Source organism: Carlito syrichta, unplaced genomic scaffold, assembly GCF_000164805.1.
Source record: "Carlito syrichta isolate Samal-C Ts95f unplaced genomic scaffold, Tarsius_syrichta-2.0.1 Scaffold232137, whole genome shotgun sequence".
Lineage (NCBI taxonomy): Eukaryota > Metazoa > Chordata > Mammalia > Primates > Tarsiidae > Carlito > Carlito syrichta.
The window spans coordinates 157,277-180,197 of NW_007176233.1; the positions used below are offsets into that span (position 1 = coordinate 157,277).

The window sequence follows — 22,921 nt, forward strand, 5'->3', positions numbered from 1 at the left end:
ACTGGGTGCTAGAAGTTTCCCTACATCCCACACTGAGAACCCAAAAGAGGCTAGTGATTATATATGGGATTAAAAAATGAGATTGTTTCAGATTTCTGATTGAAATATGGATATTTTTTAAGCATTTATTGGATTCAGGGAGAAGGTTTGGATGACTTGGGTGGAGGAGACCCATACTCTGGGATCCCAGGCTCCAGGCCCCTAAGGTTGAGGGGTGGGCTGGTGCCTAAGAACACTGGACAGGGGCCACTGTCTTTTCTATGGTGCTCCCTTCATGCACCATGGCAGCTGTAGTTTCCTCCAAATCTCCACTGTTCGAGTGTCAAGGTCAGGTAGCTGCTGGCCACATACTTGTTGTTGCTCTGTTTGGAGGGCTGGGTGCTCTCCACCCCTGGAGTGACAGGGGAGCCATCTGCTTTCCAGGTCACCATCACAGAGGCAGGATAGAAGTCGCTCATGAGACACGCCAGTGTGGTCTTGTTGGCTTGGAGTTCCTCAGAGGAAGGGAACAGAGTGACTGTGGGGGCAGCCTTTGGCTGACCTGTGGGGTGGGGTAGGTGGTGTGAGACAGCAGAATGAGAGTCTGGGGTGTTGGGAAGTACCCCTCCCTGTCTGAAGTGATTGCTTATAGCGTGACCATCTGGTCCACTCAGGGACTCTCCTCCCCTCCTCTTTTTCCCTATTCCCACTCAAGCTCTCTGGAGAGAAGATAGTCCAGCACCTCCTCAGAAGCCTATCCTAGTCACCTCTCCCAAGCAACCTGGCCCAGCCCTCACCTCCGCATCCTCAGTTTCTCCGGATGTACCCAGTGTACTGTGCTTCCTCTTCCCTTGTCTCTGGGGTTTAAATTTAGAATTTGGCTTGACCTCTAGATCCTCCAGGCCCAGACCCTCTAACACTTAATTATTCAGTGCCTGGAGCCTTCTCTGTGAAGTGGGGATTCCCACCCAGCCTGTAGGACAGTCCTGGTGATGGGTGGGGAGGCTGTGGGCCTGTGCCCAGTGCCTGGGGGCCTGGAGCTTCCTATCCCCTCAAGAATCAGGCTCTGTCACAACTTGGCCCACTCAGTTCCTCCATGAGGGTTGGGCTCTACCCAGACAAACACCAGGGATTCCTTCAAGACTCTGACATCTCCCTTGTTCCCACCAGCCTGACCACAGGATGCTTCTCCTCAGCTGTGTCCTTGGGCTACACCTCCAGATTCTGAGGCACAGCAGCCTCGATGCCACCCCTGCAGCTCCTAGCCCTGTACCCCCACACACTTTCATTTTATCATCTCCTGATTCTGCTCTTTCAGAAAGGTGAGAGGCCATCCTGGGGACAGGGAGACACCAGGTCCCAGGGGAGAAGGGACTCCGGGGCCAGAGGAGTCTCAGCCCTGCGGGACCTGCTCCTTTCTGACCATCCTGGGAAGGGTGGATTCTGGTCATCTTGCTCAGCCTGGACTGTTCTTCTGTGTTCACATGTCCTCACGGCCCAGCAGAAACCAGAGAACTGTAGTCTAGACCCAGAACCCAGAGCCTTCTCTGCTCCTTCCACTGGTCTCCCTTTGGAGTGACCCCTGTATCCTTGTGTCCTATGCCCCATGCCCTGTGTGGCCCTACCAGTTAGAGTGGGCATCTATCTCTTGGTCCAGACCCTTGAGACTGTCTCTAATGCTACCACAGTGACCCTCACAGAGTCAACCACTGGTATCTACCCAGGCAGCTGCTCTTGAAGAGAGTTAAGAGTCCCTGTCCATGATCAAACCCAGCCCAGGCCCTGGACCAGGCCACATCCAGCAGTTGGAACCTGAAAGTGGCTGCTCCTACTATTGGAGCCCTTCTTACTGGTGACCCTGAGACCAGCCCACCTCCCCCAAACCCCACAGAGAAAGGTAAGAGGTCAAAGCTTAAGTCTGAAAGGGTAGAGGGAAAGCCCCAGAGAGAGAGAGAGAGAAATGGACTTTCTGGAGACAGGATGGTGGGACAGGTAGGGGAAGTTTGTGAGAACCACTTACTTAGGACAGTGATCCTGGTCCTGTCACCGAAGATATAGCACTGTGACTGAGGCTAAGACTAAAACCTGCGGGACCAGCACCTGGGCCCTGCCCCCTGGGGGTTGGGCCGGAGCAGGAACCTGCTGAGTGTGACAGATACAGGGATGCAGCGGGTGGAGCTTCAAGCTAGATCCAGGGTAGGTTGATGGTCAGCCCCCTAGAGGCATTGCTGTGCCTGTCTTCTGTCTGAAGCAGGTGCCACCTATGGCCTTGGAGACACCCTAGTGAGTATTCCTGTCCTTTCTCCAAGGCTGTCAGTGCTGACAGTGGCTCTGGGAACAGCAGATGTCTAGCAAGTCCCTGAGTGACATTCGCTTGTATGGCTATGTAGTGTGGCAAAGGGAATCCTGAGCTGGCTTGGACCTGTCATAACTCTCCTGGCCTCATTTTAAGGGCCTCTGAGTCTTCTATCCCCACAGGTGTCCATGGTCCATCCAGGTTGACATCCTCCCTGGACGAAGGACACTGGACCATTCCTGACTCAAGTAGAGAAACGTCTGCTTTCATTTCTTTCCATGGAGACCCAGTTCAGTCCTACCTTGTTCATGAAGCCTTTTTTGATCTCTCAGACCACTCTTTTCATCCTTTCATACATCCATTTGTCCATCCATCTGCTATTTATCTATCTGTATACCCATATATCATCCGTCCATCCATCCATCCATCCATCCATCTATCCATCCATCCATCCATCCATCCATCCAACAGCTACCAAGTACCCATCCATCAATTCATCTATCTAATTGTTTTTCTGTTTATCTACCAGTCAACCCAATGATCATCCATCCACTCACCCATCCATCCATCCATCCATCCACTCATTCAGCCATCTGCGCCCAGCACTGTTTTGCATTCTGGAACATGTCAGAGCCTCTCTAGATCTCACCCCTGTCTCCCCAGAAAACTCTAAGGTCAAGGCCAACAAGTCATTATCTCAGTCAAGTCTTCAGCTCCTCTCCAGTCCCCTTAAGTCTCTGCAAGAGGCTTCTCTTTCTGGTCCTTCTTCCTTCCGTGGTGTCTGAAACTTCCCACTCTCCTCCTTGGCTTTCCTTGGCCATGGCTGTTGCTGACCCCCACACTACCATCCTGGGTCCTGCTCTCCCTGTGTTCTCTTTACTCTTTCTGCTTCTGACCATCACTGTACACTGTTTTCAGACATCGCTCCTCTTCTTTCCTCCAAATTTACATACCTCGTGCCCCCTCAACCTACCTCTGCTTGAATGCCATACAGGCACCTCCAGCTCAATTAAGCTCATTTCCCTGGGAACTTGCTATTTGTAATGTCCTCACTTCAGCAATTTTTCTTCAATTCAGAGGTCTGAGTTTATTCCAGAGTGCTTGAATTGCCTTCTGTGTCCTAGATATCCTACCACAACGCATGACAGCATTAAAATACTTAATAGAGAAAGAAAAAAAACACCCAAGTCATACCCTAAGTGTTAACCATGACAAGAATCCTCATGTTTTGCCAAATAAGATTTTATCTCCCAAGATAATTTATTTATATTTGGAAATATGGATTGCGATGGGGCCAGCAAATTTCCACCTTAGCAGCAGGTTGTATTAACATGTACACGGAAGATCTTTGAAACAGAATTTAACATAACAAAAATTCAGCACTTGTTTCTGACTTAAGGCAAACATTGAGCCTTTTATTAAGCTATCTAAGAAAATTTCCTCAAATCTATAAAGAATATCTCTCTAAACTTATGGCAACTTTTACACGTAAAGGCAAACATTTAAAGAGTCAGAAACAAGACAAGGTTGCCATCGCTCACTTTATTTTTCAACATATTCAACAAAGTCTAGACAATGCAATGAGATGGGATTTGCAAATGCTGTAATAGTTGACTAAAAGGAAAACCACACAACCAAAGAGAATCAGCTGAAGAAACAGAACTAGTACAAGAGATAATGTGACTGGATACAAGAACAGCATGCAAAATCCAGCAGATTGCCTTGCTACATAAGGCAGTAACCCTTTAGGATATGAAACTAAGGAAAATTTTATAACTTCAATGAAACTATATTTAAAACACTAGAAATGAACAACATAAGCAGTGTAGAATTGACGTGAATAAAATATAAAACTATTCGATCAACAGACATAAAAGAAAAGTGAATGAACAGAGAGTATATCATGTTACTGAACGAGAATGCTAAGCATTATAGAGATATCAGTTCTCCTCAACTTAATCCCATATTCCATGAAATTGCAAGCACAGCACTAAAAGCATGCCTTTTAAAAATTAGGGAACTGATTCTGAACCCCAACTGCAAGAATATCATAGACACAAATATTTTGAGAAACAGTAATAATGATGGGTTCTTTCCCTACCAGATATCAAAACATACTATATAGCTAAAATAATTAAAATTGGAGTTGGAAAGTGTAGGATAGATTAGTAGATCAGGAGAAGCACAGAGAAAATGTGATAAATCAGTAATTAAGTATTTGCTAAAAGTTACATTTATATTCAACATATACGTGATGATTTGCTTTCTATTTGAAAAACAAAATTATATTCCTACATACAAAAAATAAACTCCAGATAAAGTTAAAAATAAAGGCAACAAAACACCAAAAAACTGAAAGTACCAGAATAAAATAAAAGAATGATTTTATAATATTGAAATAAAGGTTACTTTCTTATACATAGCATGGATCACAGAAACCACAGAGAAAAAGTTAAACCAATTTGATTCATAAAAATTAGCAACAGCTTTATGGTGAAAGACGTCATGAACAAAAGGCATAAAACAGATCATTATTTACAACATAAATACTAAACAAGGAGTTCGTATCCCAAAGATATCCCTGAATGTTATAGGTATATAAGAAAATGAAAGCAACTGAATGGAGAAGCAAGCAACACAATGTCCAGCTAATTCACAAAGGAAATAAAATCCATCCATAAAAATATGAAAGAATGATAAGTGTCACCAATGACTGGATAGACAATGAAACAACAAATACATTCCATGTTTTGTCCATCAGATGGGCTATTTTATTTTAAACATGATCAATGTCATGTCATTATTGGCAAACACATTCACCACAGTGAATGGACAGACTTTTGAAACATAACTGGGTGTTACCTATACAATTTCAGAAATACGTTTCCACTAATCCAGCAATTCCACTTGTAGACATCTGTCTTGTGGAGATACATGAGTTTGCTTCATACACATACACTCACAAACACAGCAGCATCACTCATAATTTGTACTTTTTGGAGGAAATCATCTAGATGTCCATTAGTAGGGGAATGATTAAATAAATCCTGGCTCATTCTAACTTTGCTTATGAAGTCATTATAATAATGTGATGGAGACATATTGACTAATATAGAAAATGTCAGCAGCAGATCGCATAAAAGCTGGTAATAGAGGCAAGATGGCAATGGGACAAGTCGAACTGTGAAGATCTCCACAAAAGGTGGCTCCTGAAGGCGGTTCCATGTGCCCCCGCAGCTGCTGCCTACACGGAGGTGGCTGCTATAGCCAGTTCCATGCAGCAAACTGCCTCCATTGGAGAGGTCCTCAAACTTTTAAAACAGGGAGCCAGTTCACTGTCCTTCAGACCATTGGAGGGGTGGACTATAGTTAAAAAAAAAAAACTAAGAACAAATTCCTTTTTTTTAAACTATAGTCTGCCCCTCCAACAGTCTGAGGGATAGTGAACTGGCCCTCTGTTTTAAAAGTTTGAGGACCCCTGCCTATGGTCTCCACAAGGGATTGCTGCTGTGGCTGCTGTGGTTACTACCAGGTGCTGAACAGTTGCTGATGCTGCGGTTCTCGGCTCTAGCTCTAGGAGATTCCCAGCTCCCTCCTTCACCCCAAGTCACCAAAGGCACAGCAAACTGCAGCACCCAGCTTTCTTGCTGGTTCCCAGTGCCTAATGCCAGACACACACCATCATGACCCATCATAGCTGATCAACTGGGGTCCCGGATGAGTGGAAAGAAAGGATCGGTGAAAGAGGAGCTGCCCACCACAGCCATTAACCAGGCAGAGATTTGCATTGCCCCGCCCATCTCCACACAGCCTCCACCTTGTTTTCTAAGTACCAAAACGGAGAAAAAAGCCCCTCCTCTATGCCATATCAGACACAGACAACTCAGTTCTGTGTGGCAGACCAGTCAAGCAGCAAGCCAAGGGAGCTGACCCAGGTTATGAGTAACACTATCTGCCTGCAATGAAATCAAAGGGAGGGGCTAAAATTCAGAGCTGAGGAGACTTTAGGCACTCAGGAAAGACCCCAGAGCTAGTCTGGTTCCTTACTTTGATTTTTTATTTTACTGTTTGTTTGCTTCTTGATTTAGACTGCCTGATTGTGTTGGAGAAGGTATCAAAAGGTTTGATTTTATTGGACTGTCTTTGTGTGATTACCGGAATGCTTTAGGGAATTTTGTTTACTTGTTTGTTTTTTACTCTTTTCTGATCTTGTGTCTCTTTTCACTCATTAGTTGGTATGTGAGTCTGTTTTCCCCCTTACTCCTCTCTCTCCAACTTCCTCTTGATCCCCCCTCTTCCATTATTTTCCTTTTTTTTTTTTTACCTCCTTTTGTTTCAGGGAGAAAACCTAAATCTCCACTGTATGGACAGATTGTAAGGAAATGGGAAGTGGGTTCCAGGGTGCCCATACACCTGTCAGTGGATACTGGGATCTTCAGATAGATTCTGAATCACAGTTTCCCCCTCAAATAAATCTCAAAACGGCAAAAAGTTCAGCCCCCAACCCACAGTCCAGCCTAAAGGTGAACAAAGCCAGAGGATTCTCATGAGGAAGGTCAGGAAATTGAACAAAAACATGTAAAAGCAACCCCACCATCTCTGAAAAACAGAATTAAAGAAGAGAAGGGAAAGGGGGAGAGAAAAATCAACACAAATGAAGAAAAACCAAAAGAAGAATATGGATCTCTCACAGACCCCTGGAAGGTCAATGAGAAAACAGACTTTGGAATGCAAACAATAAAGAGCCCCCAGAATGACAGGTCTCAAACTTCAAACCCAGATATCAAGACATTAATAGACAGATTAAAAAGAATTGAGAAGAGACAGGAGGAAAATAGACAGCAGTTTATAACTGAAATGACAGTAGTAAAGAATACTGTGAATGAAGTAAATAACAAACTGATAAGCATGGAAAGTAGAATAAGCCAAGCAGAAGAAAGAATCTCAGAGCTTGAGGACCAAAATATAGAACTAAACCAAACTGTCCAAAACATAGAAAAGAAGCTTAAGAAGATAGATAGAAATCTTCAAGACATGAATGATTACTTCAAGAGACTGAACCTAAGAGTAATTGGACTTCCTGAGGCAGAACGAGAGACAGAGATGACCCTGGAACAAACATTCCATGAAAATGTTCAAGAAAACTTTCTTCATCTCATCAGTGATGCAAAAATTCAAACACAAGAGTTTCAGAAAACCCCTGCAAGACAACAAATGAGAAGACCAACTCCCAGACATAATAATTCGCCTAAACAAAGTAGGTATAAAAGAAAAAATCCTAAAGGCAGCAAGAGAAAAAGGTCAGACTACCTATCAGGGAAGACCAATTAGAATAGCAGCAGATTTATCTACAGAAACCCTTCAGGTTAGAAGAACTTGGAGCCCTATTTCAAAGTTCTCAAAGACAAACAATTTCAACCAAGAATCACCTATCAAGCCAAGCTAAGCTTCATCAGTGAGGGAGAATTAAAGTCTTTCCAAAATATCCAATCCCTAAGAACTTATACTGCCACCAGACCACCTCAACAAGAAACACTTAAGAAAGTATTAAACACAGAAGAAACGAGAAAAAGAACAACAACGTTTTTCACAAGAGTACAGGAAAAAGATTAAAAACACACATGAACCAACCCAAAAACCAAAAGAAAGACAACAAACAAACAGGAACAACAACAACTCTATAAGAACCTCATGATAGGGATCAACTCTCACATTTCAGTAATTTGCCTGAATGTAAATGGAATAATGCTTCACTGAAAAGACATAGAACAGCAAAATGGATAAAATATCAGCAGGCAACAAGGTATTGCCTCCAAGAGACTCATCTCACTAGAAAGGACACTCACAGACTCAAAGTAAGGATGGGAAGCCAAATTTCAGGTGAACAGAACACAAAAGAAAGGAGGAGTTGTGATCTTCATCTCAGCCAAAATGCCCTTTAAGCTAATAAAAATTAAAAAGGATACAGAAGGTCACTACATAATGATAAAAGGCTCAATCTGGCTGGGCTTGGTGGATCTGCCTATAATCCCAGCACTTTGGGAGGCTGAAGTGAGTGGATTTCCTGAGCTCGCAGGTTCAAGACCCATCTGGGCAACTTGGCAAGACCTCATTTCTCAATAAATCAAAAATCAGCCGGGTGTGGTAGCATGTGGCTGTAGTTCCAGCTACTTAGGAGGCTGAGGTGAAAGGATTGCCAGAGCCCAGCAGGTCAAGGCTGCAGAGGCTGGGAGCATGCCACTGCACTCCAGTCTGGGCGACAGAGTGAGACTCCAGCTCAAAAAGAGAGGCTCAATCGATCAACAAGAAATATCCATCCTAAACATATATGCACCCAACATAGGAGCGCCAAGTTTCATAAAGCACCTTCTAGGTAAACTCAAAAAAGATATTAGACTCTAACACTATCATAGCTGGGGATTTTAATATCCAACTCACAACCCTAGACAGATCGTCGGACAAAAAAAAAATAGGAACGAGATACAGATCCTCAATACAACTCTTGACCAGATGGGCATTATTGATACCTACAGAACACTCCATCCAACGACCACATAATATACATTCTACGCATCACTGCATGAAATGTACTCTAAGATAGACCATATCCCTGGCCATAAATCAAGCATAAACAAATTTCAAAACACTGAAATTTTGCCATGCACCTTCTCTGACCACAGTGGAATAAAAGTAAACATCAAGACCAACAAGGTCCCCCAAAACACACAAAGACATGTACACTAAACAGCATGATGCTAAACAACTCCTGAGTCAATGAAGAAATGAAAACAGAGATTAAAAGATACCTGGAAACAAATGAAAATGAAGAAACATCTTGTCAAAATCTCTGGGATAGAATGAAGGCTGTAGTAAGAGGAGAATTCATATCATTACAAATGCACATGAAAAAATGGAAGGATCACAAATTAACAGCCTAACAAGTCATATAAGGAAGCAGGAAAAGCAAGACCACCAAAACCCTAACTTCAACAGAAGAATCCAGATCACCAAAATAAAAGCCCAAATCCAGGACATAGAAGACAAAAAGATAATACAAAATATCAATGAAACAAAAGGCTGGTATTTTGAAAGAAGAAACAAGATCCATGGTCCCCTAGCTAGACTGACCAAGAAAAAGAGAGAAAAAATCCAAGTAAACACAATCAGAAACACAAAAGGTGAAGTCACATCTGACCCTGAAGAAATACAAAAGATAATTAGAGACTACTATGTACACATGTATGGAAACAAACTAGAAAACCTTAAGGAAATGGAGGACTTTCTGACATCACACAACCCACCTAGGTTGAAACAAGAAGAAATCAAGACCCTAAAAAGACCAATAACAATCAAAGAAATTGACTATGTCATAAGAAAACTACCTACAAAAAAAAAAAAAAAAAAAAGCTCTGGACCAGATGGTTTTCCAGCAGAATTCTATAAGACATATAAGGAGGAAATGATATCCATCCTACTGAAAGTATTCCAGTTGATTGAGAAAGATAGAACTCTCCTCAAATCATTTCATGAAGCTAACATCACATTGATACCCAAGCCACGTGAAGACCCAAGAAAGAAAGGGAACTACAGGCCAATATATTTGATGAACATAGATGATAAAGTTCTCAGCAAGATCCTAGTAAACCAGATTCAACAACACATCTCAAAAATCATCCATCATGATCAAGTAGGCTTCATCCCTGGAATGCAAGCCTGGTTTGGCATTTGTAAGATCATAAATGTAATTAAATACATCAAGAGACATCAAAACAAAAACTAAAGGATTACATCATTAGATGCAGGAAGAGCTTTTGATAAAATCCAGCACAACTTCTTGATAAAAATCCTCGAACATCTAGGTATATGTGGAACATACCTCAAAATAGTAAAAGCTGTCAACGAGAAACCCACAGTCAGCATACTCATAAACAGCCAAAAATTGAAACCATTTCCCCTGAAAACTGGAACAAGACATGAATGCTCACTCTCACCATTCCTGTTCAATATAGTATTGGAAGTCCAGGCTAGAGCAATCAGAATAGAGAAGGTGATTGGGCATCCAAATAGGAAAGGAGGAAAGGGTATCCAAATAGGAAAGTTATCTCTCTTTGCAGACGACATAATTGTATTCCTTGAAAACCCAAGAGAATCTGTCAAAAACCTAATGTACTGATAAAGGACTTTAGTAAAGTCTTAGAGTATAAGATAAATGTGCAAAAGACAATACATTTCTTTTCACCAATAATGAGCAAACAGAAACTCAAATAAAAACACAATCCCATTCACAATAGCCACCAAAAAAATGCAATACCTTGGCATCTTCCTAACCAGAGACGTGAAAGAACTTTGCAATGAAAACTACAAAACACTGCTCAAAGAAATCAATGACACAAACAAGTGGAAAAATTCCCCATACTCACTGATTGGAAGAATCAATATTGTTAAGATGTCCATCTTACCTAAGGCAATATACAGATTTAACGCAATACCCATCAAATTACCAACAACATTCTTCTGAAATCTAGAAAACACAATACAAGAATTGATATGGAAACACAAACGACCAAAATAGAAAGAACAATCCTCAACAACAACAACAAAAAAACAAAGCTGGAAGTATCATGCTATCAGATTTAAACTATACCATAAAGCTACAATAATCAAAACAGCTTGATATTGGTACAAGAACAGGCATATAGACCAATGGAATAGAATTGGTATTCCAGAAGCAAAACCTCAATTTCTCAACCAACTCACCTTTGTCAAAGACTTCACCACCCACCACTGGGGAGAGGAGAACCTATTCAGTAAATGGTGCTGGGAAAACTGGTCGACCACATGCAGAAGATTCAAACAGAGACCCTATCTTTCCCCATACTCAAAAATTAACTCTAAATGGGTAAGAGACCTAAATATAAAACCTTAAACCATAAGAACTTTAGAAAATGCAGGACACACTCTTAAGGAAGTTGGAACTGGCATCCAATCCCTGTTCAAAATCTGAAATACACAGGCCATAAGAGATAAGATAGACAAATGGGACCTCAATAAACTTACAAGCTTCTGCAAAGCCAAAGAAACCATCAAGAGAGCAGGGACACAGCCCAAAGACTGGGAAAAAGTATTTGCCAACTCCATGTCTGACAAAGGTCTAACATCAAGAATCTGCAAGGAACTCAAATTGCTGAAAAGAAAGGAAAAAACAACCCAATTACAAAGTGAGCAATAGATATTGAACAGCCACTTCTCAAAAGAAGACATAGGAGTGGTCAACAGATACTTGAAGAAATGTTCAACCTCACTAGTCATCAAGGAGATGCATATTAAAACTGCACTGAGATACCACCTAACTCCAGTCAGAATGGCCAGCATCAATAACTCAAAAAATAATAGACGCTGGAGAGAATGTGGCGAAAAGGGAACACTTCTACACTGTTGGTGGGAGTGTAAACTAGTACAGCCTCTGTGGAAATCTGCATGGCGATTCCTGAAAGCTCTAAAAATCGACCTTCCATATGCCCCTGCAAACTCCCTACTGGGAATATACCCTGAATAACTCAAATCACTCTATGAAATGATACCTGCACACATATGTTTATCACAGCATTCTTCGCAATAGCAAGATCATGGAACCAACCATGCCGTCCATCAAAAGAGGACTGGATTTTAAAAATGTGGTACATATACGCAATGGAATATTACACAGACATAAAAAAGAACAAGATCATGAATTCTGCAGCTACTTGGATGGAATTAGAGTTTATAATACTGAGTGATTTCTCACAGAAACAAAGATCTAAATATCACATGTTCTTACTCATGAGTGCACATTGAACTACTACGTAATACTATAAGAAAAGAATTGATAGTGGCAGGAAACTATTGGGGGGCAGGGAGGGGTAGGGAGGTGGGATTAGTGGTAGTCAATATCTGTCTAGGGAAAGGGAGACACACCTCATCAAGAAGAATACCTGCAAAGTGAATTTTGTATACTTAACCCTTAACTGTACCCCACCATTTCAAAATAAATAAATAAATAAACATGTATTTATTCTTACATGTTTACATTTCAGTCACCTTAAAAAAACTGGTAATACACAGAATATGACTCTATTTTTGTCAAATAAAATTCCAACTATGTGTTTATGTGTTCTCAGGAACATACAAACAAAGGATAAAGTCTGGAAGTGTACAGACCAGCCAGACTGTGTCCATTTCTGAAGAACAGATTTTGGGTGAAGAGGTGGGAGTTGATGAGAGGAAGCACTTGCTTTTTTCTTTATATATTCCTATGTTTAATCTTATTTTCTCAAGAAATACATATTACTCTTGTATTAAACATTATTTTAAAAGGCAAAAATAAAATATTTCTTCTTGTGAACATTTTCATAAAACCAGAAAATTAAAAAGTTACAATTAAAAATAGGTAATATCCCAAAGCTTGGTTACAGCTTTGATGATTTTTCCTTTCTTAGGATGAATTTCTAGAAGTGGAAATACTTGATTCAAAGAAATGCACATTTTTATAAATCTGAATACAACTTTCAGAAAGTCAGTCTTCCACTGACAGTCCATGAGAGCTGGTCCTTCCTGGTCAGCCTTCGGAGCCTTCACTGTAACTTCCTTCACTCATTTCACAGGAATCTGGCCCCAGGTGGCTGTGCTCACCTGTGTCCTACCTGTGCCCCGGGTGCAGGCTGGGTCCAGGTTCTCCACCTCCCTGGTCACAGCTGCTGTCCCTTCTCTGACTTTGGCCTCCCTCGTCAAATCTGGTTCTCACCCTGATCTATTTGGAGCCAAGTTTTCCAAAGTACACATTTGCCTCTGATGGTCCCCTACTTAAATCCCTCCATGATTACTCCTGGACCATGGGAAAAGAGCTGGACTCAGACACCCTTGTGGTTTGATGGCACCCACTCCAGTACCCCTGAATTCCCCACCTACCCTTCACCCTCCTCTCCTCTGCATGCTGCTGCCTCAGTTGGGTGCCCTATCCCCAGCCAGCACCCCTCAATCTGTGAGTCTGTATTGGGCATCCTGCCCACAGAGGAAACATATACCTCCCCATCTACTACTCCTAAAATGGACCATGGGTCAGTCCCTATGACCAGATAGGCCCTCTCAGTTCAGGCCCCCAGTTTATGCACAAGTCAGTGAGTGGGCAGCCTTGGGGAAGACCAAACCAAGCCCTTGCTCCTTGCAGACTGACCCTTCTCTTGGACCATTTTGTTTAAAATATAAGGCATGCTGATGCGGTCATAGCATCCTCTAATAGACCTGGAACTGTTTGTGTTCATGTGCTGTGTGATCTTGGGCAGGTTGCCTCCTCTGTCTGGGACTGTATTCCCTTCATACAATGAGAATAACAATGGATAATGGCTTCTGGAGCCTTTGAGAGGAAGGTTCTGCATTTAGCACCCAATCACTGGGGTCACATAACAGGGTTGGGCAGCACCATGGCACCCCTTGACTTCCTCAGGTCTTTTCCTTGGAGGTGCCTGCACGCTGGGTGGGCTTGGGCTTCTAGGGGGACAGTTGCAGGAGGGACCTCAGAGGAAACCCCCTTACAACATCAGTTGGAGCCCACTGCCTGGTACTCCAGAAAGTGGACCTTGCCCAGCAAGGGTAAGAGAGACAGCACATTAGCACAGAGAAGAGAGAGGACTGGGCACCCTGTGTGAACAATGGCCATCTGTGGCCAACACCTCCCACAGACATCCTGCTCCTAGGGCGAAGCTGGTGAGGCACTAGTATTGGTGCAAAATTTGATAAGGGTTAGAAAACTCAGGAACTGAGGTAAATAATATTTTAATATGGTATAAAAAATAAAAATAAATGAAAGCAAATCTTTATATATCCCTTTAAATAAAGTCAGTGTCTGCCCAGGCCCCCAGTAGGGTTGACCTTCCTTCTCACCTCTCTGACTGGTCTCCCCTTTGTCACTCGCTCCTGGCTCTGGCCACAGGACCCCCACATCCCTTGATCCTCTTGCTCCTTACCTGCTATATAGGACCCTTTGGCTGTTTCGGCTGCTTGCTGCCTGGGCTCCGCAGTGCTGCCATTGGGAGCAGCAGACCATGGATGACCGTGGTCTGGCCCAGCAGCAGGAGGGTCCAGCAATGCCTGGGCCATCCCGGCCCCTCAGAGGCCTCATGGCCCACCTGGACTGTCCTGGTCCTCATCTGTCCTCAAGGCCAATAACACTTCTGGCAGGGTGGAAGCCATGGAGAGTTGTGTCCCCGGTCCCTCTCATGGGCATCAATTGCCTCAGTGCACCCCAGTCCATATGGCTCTGTCTTCTCCCTGGACCAGCTCTGGTTCTTGCCTCCAGCCCAGCTCCTTCCAGGGTCCAAGGCTGTTAACCCTGAGGGTCTCTCCCGGAAGGACATCTGCCAACTGCCCTGCTGTGGTTGGGAACTAGGGCTCAGCTGTTGCCCACAGCAACCTGCCTGGCCCCACCCTTGGGGTACTGGGTGGGGAACAGCTGACCTCCTTTCTTTCCCCAGGTTCCAAAGGATGCCCTGGGTCTGTGAAGCATCTCCCTGGGACCTGGAGTGGTGTGGCATGCTGCCCAGTGGATCAGGAGTTCCAGAGGGTTTGAATTTGGGGGTTGGGACCAAAGCTGTGGCTTCTATTTTGGCCAGTTGCCTAGGTTGGGCCCCTACACAATGCACTCTGGTCAGTTTGGACCAGCTTTTCCTTGGCTGGATTGACTGAGCTCCACCAGTTCCCCTCTGGCCCTCTGTTTAGTCAGACAAGGGCACTGCAGGGAGTGATTCTATATCCTACAGGCAAGAAGTAGTGGTGAAACCATGAATGTGGAGTCCATCCAGACCTAGGTCACCTCTTGGCCTCAATTTTATTCTCTGCAAAATGGAGAGAATTCCTCTGCAGCTGGGAGGCTATGAGGATTAATGTAACTACGTGTTTGCTAAGCATTCAGTGACTGTTGAACAAATTCAGGTTCTCTTTTTTCTTTACTCTTACTTTGGGGTTCAGAGATACTCATAGGGTGTCCTCGGGACAGGCGTACTTTTTTTCATATAAGAAACTACAGTAGAGAGAAGATGAATGCAGGATCCAAGATCATTCCTGGAGTGGGTGCATGGTGAGTTTGATCTAAGAGCAAGCTCGCCCTCTGCATTTCGAGCACCCCATTCACCTGGAAGGCTGTACCTGGCTCTGGAGTGAGCCAAAGTTTGAGTTATGTGGTACAGTGGTAGAAGGGGAGAGGGCTGGGCAGGTGCTGTGGGTTGGAGTCCATTTTGACACCCAGGAATAGAACCCATTATACAGTGACAGTAGTGATGTTGTTTAGTGTTGGCTGAGTGCCAGGACCCTGGGAGCTAAGATGATCCACCCACCATTTAAAGATGAGGAAAGTATACTCAGCAGATTCCCTGCTTTCTTGATGCCACACAACACAGGTGACAGGGCTGGGGTTGATCTCTGGGGCCTGGCCCTTGCATGACACCAGGGCATGCTTTGTTGGTGATGACGTGGCTCTCCGGGTCCAGGTGGGACTCACTGCCTGGCGTGTGGGAAAACTCAAAGCCCAGAGTTCAGCATGCAGTAGCTGCTCAATTAAACACAACTCACTCTGGTTGAACAGAGCTCTCTCCTGTCTCGTGTATCCCCTGGTGTCATTTGCACTCCTTTACCCCCTCCTCCACTCTTATCCTTTCTGATGCCCCTGACAGCCCAGTGTACAAATAACAGAGCCCCAGACCCCAGGCCCCATGCCCTGGAAAGAAAGGACCTTGTCCTGCAGTCTTGCAGAACTGCAGCGAGGGTCTGCCTTCGTGCTTTCCAGCCCCTTTTTCTGCAATGAAACCTTTAGTACATTATCCAAAGTTTACATCTGTGGCCCTCTAGGGCTCTTAAAGTTTTTTTTTTTTTTGTCAGCAAGTCTAAATGGGAATTCCTGGGACCTGCCAAAGTGAACTTCTTGGGAAGCCCCTTTTAAGAGTTGTTTGGCCCACGTCTTAAGTGAGACACTCTTTAACTTCCCTGCTAAATTTGAGGATAATTAGGACAGCTCTTTTTATGGGATATGGTAACAGACAAATTTTCTGGGGCTTTATTTCATTGATACTACAGATCTCTGTTTCTGCATGTCTCTCACCATCTGCCTTTGCTCTGGACTACCTTGTCAAGGATGCTTGTATAGTGAACAACATCAGAAGGTACAGGGAATGCCTCCTTTTAGAGCCAAGGGCAGCATGCTTTCTGTCCAGCATAAAAAGCTTAAGGTCTCCAAGCTTTGGTGTGCAGATTTTGTCTGGTCCTCTTTGTATTGTCTTGTGGGGCAAGACAACACCAATATTTGGGCAGCTGCTATCGCTGTGAATGAGACTGTTCTTTGTCTCTAACCTAGGAGTCTTGTGTCTTCTGCCATATCCATGGCACTGTGACTGGCCTATTTCTTAGCTTGAAAGCAGGGCAACGTCTCAGTTCCTTCACAATTCTTGCTGATGAGGAAGAGGAAGAGGAGAAGAGAAAGAGATGAAGTTGAGGATGGTGATCAGGACTTAATGACTTGACTCAACTCATGAGATCAGTTGTCAAGAATCTCCAGGATGAATCTTTCCATCCACAAACATCACTTGGGCAATTCTGAGGATCAGACCTGGTGCTGAGGACTGGACTATACAAATAAGCACCAGATATCCCTGCCCTTGGAAATGGGCAAGGCACTGAGTAGTAACAGGACATGAGTGCCCTAACAAACATCACATGGGCACAGGGGAAGCTCCTAGGAAGCCCGTTGTATGGGCCATTCCTGCCTCTGACCTTGGGCTCCTTGCACCTACCCTAGTAGGCTGGGGTAGAATCTACCCTGGGAGTCTAGTTTGAAGCTGATTTCTACCCAGCCTCCTCCCCCATGGGTGTGGCACTCACTTACTGCCCAGGGCCCAGAACCTGTGGTTTCCCTTAGGGACAGCCCCAGGTCATGGGGAGAAAAGTGGGCTGTCCCTAAGCATAACACACCAAGATACTTCATTACTTCCCCTGATCCTGCACCTGCCATGATCTCTGGGCAGTCATCACCACCGCAGACCACATCCTCCTATGGTGGCTGCGGTTGAAAATCTGGGTCTGGATGGGCCGTGGGGACCCTCGAAGGGTGGCTGGGCCTCTCTCAGCTAATGCTGGAGCAGTGCTGGCTGCCCAGATTCACCCCACTCTGACCTGTACTGAGACGCAGGAAGACTTGAGGTGGGCTGGGTAGAGTAGCCTGGATTCAGCTGCTCTATTTGGTGGATTCCCTGCTCAGGGTCTCTGATGCCTCTGCAGAGCCTGCTGGGTCCTGCCCTGGTCCTTCTCTCCTGGAGCAGAGAGTGTGCTCCATCCAGTAACTTCTGCCCATTTCTTGTATCTGAGGGCACTCCCACTCCAGCCTCCTGCTGGCCAGTCCCCTTCCCAGTCTTCATCCCACAGACCCCAGAGACTCCACCTGCAGCCACTGTGGACTCCTTTCTCCCAGGCCCATCTCCTTGCTCTCCACTGTCCACAAATTCAGTCTGGTTGGACCTTCTTATCTTGTCTTGAACTTCCCACTGTTGGAGCCTATAGGGTCTGAGGCTCAGACTGACAAAGAATTGGTCTGGGGATGTGACAAATGTTCTGGATCTCTCAGAGTCCCCAGAGTCAGAGGCTGCTTCTGAAGTTTCAGAGTCTCCTCTGTGAAGTCCCCAGAAACTCCAAAGACCCAACTCCTCTGGTGATTCTAGGATTGAAGCTCCCATTCCAGTTCTCCTTCAAGAAACGGGAGAGGCTCTTATTTCCACTGTAGATAACACAGACTCATTTACCTACAGGGATCCTCTATCTCTTACTGATGAGAAAATGGAGGCACGGAAAGGAACAGTTTCTTACCTGAGACACACCGCAACTTGGTGTAAAGATTGTCTTGGGACTTACTAGTGCCAGCTGGAGACCTGGAGCAGAGTGGGAGGACCAGCTTTTTAGGACATGGAGTGAAGCCAGCCTGGAACTGGAGGGTGGGGTTTTGGGAAATTCCATCCTTTAACCTCAAACTAGGCCCTCAAATGTCTGGAGTACAAACCTAAGTGGAGAGTCCATTAGAGGGCAGCAGAGACCAACAATACAAGTCTCAGCCAGAAAGGGCGGTTAGATCTTCAGAAGGGTGTGCCTGAAACCAAAAGAATGGCACCAGTAATGGAGAGGAGAGTGAGTTGGAGACTGGGATGGGAGAGGCGATCACAGGGACTGGACTCTGGTTCTCCTGCCTCGCCCGACACTCATCTCACCCTGAGACTGTGGGCAGAATTTGGAGGGAGGTCACTGTAGTGAGGTAAATCCTGAAATTTTGTTCATTATGGGAGTTTTGGGGCATTCATTTTGATTTTTACTAATATTGTTTAGAGTAGGGAGATCCAAGGTAGACATCAGGGAGTAGCCAACCCCCACCTCTTTCACTGAGCAGAACAGAGAGGACAAACACAGCCACCAGTAAGCTCAGGCAGCTTAAGCAGTTTTGAAGAGAGAAAGCACCCTGCATGCTGCAGACGACTCTTGGAATGCATAGGGACCAAGGTAGAGACTGCCCAGGCTGCTGACATTGGAGCCAGGGGTCCCATCTCCACCAAGCACCAGGCTTGCTTAGGATCTGCAGTCCTACCTTGTATGCAAGAGAGCATGAGTGCTCCTAACACTGTCTGGATCAGCTCTCTCCTCCCAGCCACAGCGTCCACATGGTAGAAGACCTGATTAAAGCACAGCAGCAGGCTCCTGGAGCTTATGTGGAGCTGGGAACCCACCCAAGCTTAGAATGACTACTGCTTGTCAACCCCCAAGAGCACATTTCCTGCTGACAGTGCCTAGTAGCCTGCTCTGGATGGGTAACATCACCTGCTGGTTGCATTCACTTCGTGCTTGCTGCATGCATCTGATGCCAGTCACCCCTCACCTCAGCCCAGAAAGGTTTACTTGCCAGCCTCACACACCCAAAGGATGTATCCTACAGTAACAGAAAATCTGCTGCTTTTAAGTGCTGAGCCCAGTGTTTGACATGGGTGAGGGAGTCATGAAAGCCACCTGGAAGCCCTGTTTCCTGGCAGTCGCATTACTGGACTGTTAAAGGTGCCAAAACTCTCAGAGTGCTTCTAGCTGTCAGGCCCCTCTTCTCATCTTCATATATAGCTTGCAATGAGAGTTCAAAAGCAGTCCAGCCAACGTGACCATGAGAAAAACTCTTCAACAGAAAGTCACTGAGTTCTGAACACTGTCCAGCAAGAGTGGCAGAGCAGAAGTAAATGCCACCTTCTCTGTGTGTGTGTGAACTATTTTGAATGAAAGAAAAGGCCCTAGACCAGCAAGACCATATTTAGCTACAAAATAATAAACCTAAAAAAATAACAAAAAAGAGAGTTGTTTCTCATAGATGAGGAAAAGCCAGCAGAAAAACACCAATAATCCTCCAAGTCTTAAAGAGGCATCACCTATCAAAGCATCTCCTAGACCCCAAACAATGGAAGCCACGCAGAATGACCAGTCCCAGAAGACAAACAAAGAATTTAGACAATGGAGGGTGAAAACAGTTCAGGAAAGCCATGAGAAGTTGGAAGCAATGATCACCCAGGCAACAAAAGCTGTGCAGGAAGTTAAAGTTGAGTTGGTCAATATAAGAATGGTTCATTCTGAAATCCTGGAAATGAAGAATTCCCTTCTGGAATTTCAAAGCATAACAACAGGCCTAGGGGGCAGATTTTATCAAGCGGAGGAAATAATCTCAGAGTTTGAAGATCAAAATATTGAACAAATGCCATCTGACAAAAATAAGAAAAAAGGCTAAAAAATGAGAAAAACCTATGGGATATGTGAGACTATGTCAAGAAACTAAATCTATCTTTAATTGTCATTCCTGAAAGAGAAGGGGAAACAGAACACAGTGGGAGAAGCCTTCCATGAGTTCATTTAAGAAAACTGGCCGGTCTCGGTGGCTCAGCCTGTAATCCCATGCTTTGGGAGGCCGAGGTGAGTGAATTGCCTGAACCCACAGGTTTGAGACCCATCTGAGCAACTTGGTGAGACTTCATCTCTACAATAAATCAAATAAATTAGCTGGGCATGGTAGTGCACGCCTGTAGTTCTGGCTACTTGGAAGGCCGAGGAGGAAGGATCACCGGAGCCCAGCAAGTTGAGGCTGCAGAGGCCAGGACGACCATTGCACTCCAGTCTGGGTGACAGAGTGAGACTCCAACTCAAAAAAAAAGGAAAAGAAATTTCCCCGTATCTCTCTAGAGAGATGGCCATCCAAACTCAAGAGATTCAGAGAAGCCCTGCAAGGTATTGCATGAGAAAACCATTTTCAAGACAATCCGTCTTGTAAATCTTGCAGTAATCCATCTCCACAAGGTAAACATGAAAGAAAAAATCCTACAGGCAGCTAGAGAGAAGGGTCAGATCATCTACTGGGAAAGACCCATCAGAATTACAGCAGACTTCTCCACAGAAAACCCTACAAACCAGAAGGGACTGGAGTCCCATCTTTAACGTTCTCAAAGATAAGCCATTCCAGCAAAAAATTTCCTGCCCTGTCAAACTGCCCTGCCCTGTCATCAGTGATGGAGCATTAAAATCCTTCCCAGACCTCCAATTCCTAAGATAATATGCCACCTCCGGACCAACCCTTCAGGAGATGTTTAAGAAAGTTTTGAGCACAGAAATGAAAGAACAATTCCACCTGTCACAGAAGCACAGGCAAGCACAGAGTTAACAGAGCATACAGATTATCCAGAAAATCTAGGGAAGAAAAAAATAAAGATAAAAGGAAAACAAGAAAGAAAGAATGAAAGAAAAGCCACCTTTTAAGAGTCTTTGGCAGGGATAAACCCTCACATATTAATAATTAATTTGAACTTTAATGGGCTGAATGCACCACTGAAAAGGCATAGAGCAGCAAACTGGAAAAGAAATATGATCCAACTTGTTGCTGCCACCAGGAAAGTCATCTCACTGCAAAGAACACCTACAGGTTCAAGGTAAAGGGGCTGGAGAATCATCTTCCAGGAAAATGAAAAACTGAAAAGAGTGGGGGTAGCTATTCTTATATCGGACAAAACAGACTTCAAACCAATAAAAGTTAAAAAGGACATAGAAGAACACTACATAATGATAAGGCTCAATCAAGAAATATCCATATATATGCACCCAACACAGTAGTTCCTGGATTTATAAAACATTTATTACATAAACTAAGAAGGGGCATAGATACTCTTACAATTGAAGTCAAGAACTTTAATATCTTGCTAACAGCCCAAACAGACCATTGAAGCAAAACAAACAAACCAACAAAACAACAACAACAACAACAACAACAAACCAACAATGAGATCCAGAACCTTAACTAGACACCTAATTGAACTCTACACAATACTCCACCAACAACCACAGTATACATTCTACTCATTAGCATGTGGCACACACTCCAAGACTGATCACATTCTTGGGAATAAATCAAGTGTGAACAAATTTCAAAAATACCAAACATCTTCTCAGATCACTGTGGACTAAAAATAAATATCACCACCAACATGAACCCCATCAAACACACAAAACCAACATGCCAATGAATGACTTTTGAGTCAACACAGAAATCAAGGCACAAATAAAGCAATTCCTGGAAACAAATAAAAACAAAGGCACAACCCATCAAAACTGCTGGGATACTATGAAATCAGTGTTGCAAGGGAAATTCATAGTATTTGCATGCTCATTTGAAGAAAACAGAGGGATCAAAAGTAAACAGCCTAACATCACACCTAAAGGAACTGACAAAGCAAGAACAATTACATTGTAAGTTCAGTAGAAAAACCCAGATTACTAAGATAAGTCACAATTGCTGAAAACGGAAGATAAACATATTACAGAAAAAATCAACAAGACAAAAATCTTTTCTTTCAAAAGATAAATAAGATTGACAGACACCTGACCAGATTGACTAAAAAAGAGAAAGTCTGACTCAACACAATTAGAAATGAAAAGGAAGATGTCACAACTGACCCTGAAGAAATTCGAAAGATTATCAGAGATTACTGTGAATACCTGTGTGCAAATAAACTAGAAAATATAGTGGAAATGGAGGATTTCCTGGCATCACATAACCTTTCAAGGTTGAAACAGGAAGAAACTGAAACCGTAAACAGACCAATAACAATCAAGGAAATCAACTCAGTTATAAGAAACCTTCCAGCTGTAAATAACCCTGGACCAGATGATTTCTCAGCTGAATTCTATAAAACATACAAGGAAAAACTGATACCAATCTTATTGAAAGTATTCCAGGCAATTGGAAGGAAGAAATTCTCCCTAGCTCATTTTATGAAGCTAATATCATCACAATACCTCAAACTGGCAATGACCCAATAAGAAAAAGAGAATTACAGGGTACTTTTCCTGATGAACATAGATGCAAATATTCTCAAAAAGATTCTAGCAAATCATAGGCAACAATGCATTTCTTTTTATTTTTTAATTTATTCATTTATTATAGAGTTGTGGTGTACAAATGAGGATTAGCTACATATATAGGCTGCATGCAGGGTTTCTAATTGGTACCCTTTGTTTATCACATGCCCCCTATCTTTCTCCTTCCCACCCTCTCCTAGCAGTGTCTAACAA

The 22,921-nt window shown here is 43.8% G+C and overlaps 1 pseudogene; it reads right to left on the reverse strand.

Annotated features, from left to right (window-relative positions):
* Positions 1–226: 226 nt before the first annotated feature.
* LOC103253465 overlaps positions 227–22,921 on the reverse strand; it is a 40,679-nt pseudogene continuing 17,984 nt past the window's right edge.